The sequence below is a fragment of the Coffea eugenioides genome, chromosome 6, assembly GCF_003713205.1.
Source record: "Coffea eugenioides isolate CCC68of chromosome 6, Ceug_1.0, whole genome shotgun sequence".
NCBI classification, from domain to species: Eukaryota; Viridiplantae; Streptophyta; class Magnoliopsida; order Gentianales; family Rubiaceae; genus Coffea; species Coffea eugenioides.
Window position 1 is genome coordinate 53,782,285 of NC_040040.1, and position 6,000 is coordinate 53,788,284.

General features: G+C 35.5%; 1 pseudogene; it reads left to right on the forward strand.

The window, feature by feature from the left end:
* The first annotated feature begins 2,100 nt into the window (after nucleotides 1-2,100).
* LOC113774443 lies at nucleotides 2,101-5,066 on the forward strand (annotated as a pseudogene).
* Nucleotides 5,067-6,000: the final 934 nt, after the last annotated feature.

Here is a 6,000-nt window from a genome sequence, read left to right on the forward strand (position 1 = left end):
AACGCCACTTTGACTGTCAACTAGAATACGTGCATTAATGCACTAATTCGTGTATTAATTTGCCCTATCAACCCAACAAGAAGGGACAATAACTCTTGCGTCTTTTAATGGTTTTGGGCGGTTGGCCACTTTGGCTCAAAATTGCATAAAATTGATACTTAGTGCTCAGAGTTCAATAATTTAGTTTCATGTGATACTCAGTGCTCAGAGTTTCCACTCTATTGTACTACTACCTCCGTCCCACTTTGATAATACTGGTTTTTTTTTCACACAGTTTAAGAAAAAGTAGTTAACTTTGTTGGAACAATCAATTTAGGTAGCTATTTTCCTGAAATACCCTCACATTAATTAGAGTACAACTTTATGGGAACTTGAATTGATGGTCAAAAAAGAATCAACTCTCATTAAATGAGGTAGGTTTATAGTAACAACAAATTACATTGAATAAGGGTATTTTAGAAAAATTAAAATATAACTACATTTTTCAATTGGAAAGTGGATTATAATTTGGAACAGACAAAAAAGGAAAATAGAACTATCAAAGTAGGACGGAGTGAGTATTAGTAGGGATGGCAACGGGACGGGGGATGGGGGAGTTGCCTACAACCTCCCCCCGCCCCCGCCCCATCCCTGCCCCTCCCTGCTCCCCCCGTCCCCCCGCGGGGGCTAATAAAAAATTGTTATATAATTTTATTATGGTTAAATTTTAGCAAATAATCAAGTACTAAAATATCAACACATCATCAAATTATTATTCATTATAATTTTACAATTGAAACTTATAAAAACAATCAAATAAAAATTATTTGAATACAATCCAACATGATGAAATAAATATAACTAAAGTAGTCAAGTTTTTACTTTTGGCACAAATACAATCACTAATTTATTATTGTGCTTATACTTTTTTTAAGAAAAAAATGTTATTGTATTAAGTGTAATTAGGGATTTAGTATAAATGTATTAGTAAATTTAGTATAACCAATTAATAATTTGTATTAGTACACATATATAATTATTAGTATAATTAATAATATCAATTATATTATATATACTAATAGACATTATATAATACATATAACTAATAATATCATTATCATAAGTTTGTAACTAATTAAATTATATATTATATATAATTATATACATATATATTTTATATATTTATTTTTTTAAAGCGGGTGGTGAGGCGGGGGTACACTCCCCAGCCCCCCGCCCCGTTTCTAAGCGGGGGAAAAAAAATTCCCCCCATGCCCTCCCCATTAGCCGCCCCCCGCGGGGCCGGTGCCCGCGCCCATTGTCATCCCTAAATATTAGTTTTCACGGTCCATGCCGTACATCTTGTGACTTGTGAGTGACATTAGACATTGCACAAAACAATCCATGGTTAGCTCTCTTGGATCTTGCTTTTCCTCTGACAGGTGATAAAATCTTTCTCTAAAATCTTGCTGTTTTGAAAATCCTTTTTTTTTTGTACTTGTTTCATGTACTTATTTCTAAAATCTTTTTTGGATCTATATTTTATTACATATACTGACAGTATATATACATTATCATGATTAAATACATGATACACGTGTAAAATTTTAATTTCAAAATCAAATTAAAATTAATCATCGTGCATCTAGATTTGATTGTGTATGAAAGATTAATTCTTGATTCATTAATATAATCAACTTTCCAGTTTTCACGTTACTGAAGTAGCTAGATTTCAGTCACAATGATTATATAGCTTCTCACCTAAGGCTTTCCCGCAGTTTTTGTCTTGCAATGAGGGCCCAAATGATGGCGTGCTTGACGAATAGAACACTTAAAAATGTATAGAAATTATTATCATTTGCTGTAATTGTATCAATCTATTGTCTACTCTAATAGATGCATTTTCCTGGAAAAAGCATTACAATCTTTAAAAATGAAGCCAAGTCGTACGGTTGGTTAATATTCTGGTTAGGAGTGCAAAAATTGGAGTATATATATTTGAATTCTAAGACAATAAAAACATAGAGACGAACTAAAACTCCTCCTTGATGAAGTATCTTGTTTGATTGAAGACTTTCATTTCAACTAACATAAAATTAAATCTAAAATCCAGTAAAGCTGTTGATGGAAGAAGTGAAGATGGACAATAATCCAGAAGATGAGAGTTTGCTTGATCGTTCACCAGAACCAAGAAGAACGAAGGGTGGTCTCAAGACCATGCCTTTCATCCTAGGTATGCATGGAAATGTTGTATGGCTCTGCATTCTGTCATATTGGACAAAAGTTTTGATCTCTCTCTCTCTCTCCCTCTTGGTCAGTGAATGAAGCATTTGAGAGGTTGGCAAGTCAGGGGCTATTGCCAAACATGATACTCTACTTAACAAAAGTTTACCATTTTGAAACTGCCACTGCATCCACTATACTCTTTATCTGGTCTGCTCTATCCGATGGTTTGGCCCTTTTTGGTGCTTTCTTGGCTGATTCTTATTTTGGTGGGTTCCGGGTCATTGCTCTTGGATCAATGTCCAGCCTTCTTGTGAGTCTCTTTTACTTATTGTGTAATTTAACATATTGCTTTTTGTTTCTTTTCCCCACATAAAATTCTGGAATTGCTCATCTGTACTAAGTTTTGGACCAATATTTGCAAGTTTTGTATGCAATTACAGTTTAAAGTCATTCTGTTGCTGTTTCTTGAGATAATCAACAGTAACAAATATAGAAAATTTACGACTAACAAATATAATACTTAATTTGAATGATCAGTAACAAATATAGTACTTAATTTGAAGATCAGAAATGTTAAATTTGTTGTAGCTTATCTAAGTATAGCTGAAACGGGGTCAATGCCAGGGACAATTGAATCTAAATATTATGCATCAGAATCTAATTATTATGCATCAGGTGCCTTTACTTATTGGACTATAAAGTCCAGCAACAAGAAAGTTTAGAGCTGTGGAAAAGTTTTATTGATCTTGAACAGATTATGAAACAGGTCTTGATAAACCATTTGATGAATGAAAAATGTAGAAAAAGCTCTGCTTAAGACTTGGGACTGTAAAATGCCCATTCATGGCCAAAATTTACCAATAGAAGTATGATAGGAATGGTTGCTATTGGACGTTTGTGTAATAACGAACAAACACACCATGATGATCTGAGCTTCTGTCATATCTAGTATTGCTCTGCGTGGTTGGACATTTTTCCTTTTTCCTGCCACTTATATATGATAAAAATTGGGTAACTAAAATAAGAATTTTTTATCTAATTCTTAGTCCCCCTTTTGGTTGTTCAGAAATCAAAATATGGTCTGTTTCTGCAGGGAATGGTTATTCTGTGGCTGACTTCTATCATTCTATGGTTCCGCCGTTGAAGCCTTTACCTTGTGACCAGTTGCACAATTGCAGTGCACCAAATGGAGCTCAAATTGTTTCCTTATTGTCTTCATTTTTGCTAATTTCTGTAGGAGCTGGTTGTATTAGGCCTTGTTCTATTGCTTTTGGTGCAGGCCAATTCGACAACAAAAAGAATCCCAACAATGAGAGGGTTATACAAAGTTATTTCAACTGGTATTATGCTTCTGCCACAATCTCAACTGTTGTTGCCATGACTGTAATTGTTTATACCCAGGATCGTTTGGGCTGGTCAGTTGGATTGGAATCCCTGCCATCTTAATGTTTATCTCTGCTCTGATGTTCTTAGTTGGCTCCTCTCTTTACATCAAATCAAAACCTAGTGAAAGCTTGTTAATCGGATTTTTCCAAGTTCTCGTGGCAGCATTCAGAAAGAGAAAAATTGATTGCCCTTCGAAAGACAATTACAAGTGCTACCATAAGACCAGGAAGCCAGAGCTTCTAGCACCCACTGAGCAGTTCAGGTATAGCTGCCACAGTATCAATTGCCATCACATAAGTTCCTTAAACTCTGGCAACTTTTGGTTATGCTGATTTTTGCATCTTCTGCCACTGCCAACTAATGACTTTTCTAGAGAAAATTTTGTAGTTATTAAAATCTTAAAAAAAATCTTAATCTTCACTAAAAAAGTAGTAATCAAAATTAGGAGGTGCTGTCTCCATTTTGCTCCACTCAGGGCAAGATAGGAGAAACACTTTCTGCATGATCAATATAAGTTTACAAGAAAATCACTTTGAAACCATTTCAAGCAGGAACGTTAGTTATTTTAGTTGATAGTTTATATCTATATATACAGGTGTCTAAATAAGGCTTGTATTATTCAAGATCCAGACACAGAATTAACTTCAGATGGAACAGCTTTAGATCAATGGACCCTCTGCAGTGTGGAACAAGTTGAATCACTTAAAGTTCTCCTTGGAGTTGTTCCCATGTGGTCCACAGGCCTAATATTCTTAGTTATCATTGATCAGACTTCTTTTCTAACACTTCAACTGAGTTCAATGGATAGGCACATATTGAATTTTGAAGTTCCAGCTGGATCCTTTACTTTGTTCATGGTGATTACCATGGCAATTTGGATTGCATTTTACGATCGTCTACTAGCACCCTTTTTGGCAAGATATACTGGTAATCCACAAGGACTAAGTCCTATACTACGGATGGGGATGGGATTGATAATGTCATGTATATCCATGGTATTAGCAGCTATTGTGGAGAGCATAAGGCTGAAAAAAGCAGTTGATGAGGGGGTTCAGGGCGAGCCAGATGCCGTCGTGGACATGTCTGCAATGCTGCTACTGCCACAGATTGTATTTCTCGGATTGGCCGAAGCTCTGAATGCAATTGGACAGTTGCAATTCTTTTACATGGAGTTCCCTAAGAGCATGTCCAGTATTGGAGTAGCAATTTATACATTTGGATCGGCTCTGGCTAACCTGTTTGGGAGTCTTCTGGTGAATATTGTCAATAGCATTACTGGTTCCGGTGGTAAAGCAAGCTGGTTGGCCAACAACCTGAATGAAGGTCACCTTGACTACTACTACTGGCTGCTTGCCATCTTGAGTTTCATCAACCTTTTCTATTTTCTGCTTTGTTACCGCTCCTATGAATCTCATCACAATAGGAATCTGCTGCTTAACAAACCATCAAAAAGAGACTGGTCTTTGGCTTCAGCTTGATCAGTATGTAGTACTAATGTCTACCTTCTGCTTGAATATTGCATCTGTAATGATTCCCTCATGTCTAAAGAAATACAAGCATTACCGATGGAGCTAAAGAAATATATATATATTTGCTTGCGTAGATACCAATCTTCTCCTTGAAGTTGAAAGATAATTAAGTAGGATTAGATCCAATTATATTTGCATGTTGACTAATCAACTCCTTGGTTCATATCGTTGAACCAAAATGGTGGTTAAGAACATAGTTAACTTTATCTTGATGTTGACTTCACACACTATTATGCCAGCTAAAAATCCCAATTAAGATGGAAAAAGTACATTTCATTTTCGAGAACCAATTTCGACCTATTTAATCCAAACATAGTTTTGTCTGAATCCGTTGGGAGTTCCATTTTTTGGATCCATTAAGATCAAAATTAATCGATTGAGCGATGAATTTATTAGATTTGATTCGATTAGATTCTAACGCGTACATTAATGCATCGGAAAGTATATTTATTCTATAATTGAAAGCAAATTCGGTATTTTGATACAAATAATTAGTCAGGTGTTACTAAGCATGTCCATTATTATTAGCCAAATTTATCTTATAATGCTTTGCGTGAAATTGTGAAGATCATGGAAGATGCATCAATGAATTAGACCAATAAAGTCGAACTACTGCGTAATAATCACACCTCTAATGCAAATTGATTATGTTTTTATGTTTGGGTAAAATAATGAATTGCGTGGGGTTTTGAATCAAATGGTGTATGTATATTATCTGAAGATAAGGACATTGGGCGAGAATGCATACATAGGAATGGAGAGAATATATCAAATCAAATATGAGACAAGTACATGCCCCCCAGGGCTAGAGCAGGTGGTTGTAACCCGGTTGGGTGAGAGCCTCCGCACACGTTCGAATCCCTGGTAAACATTGGTGGGATGA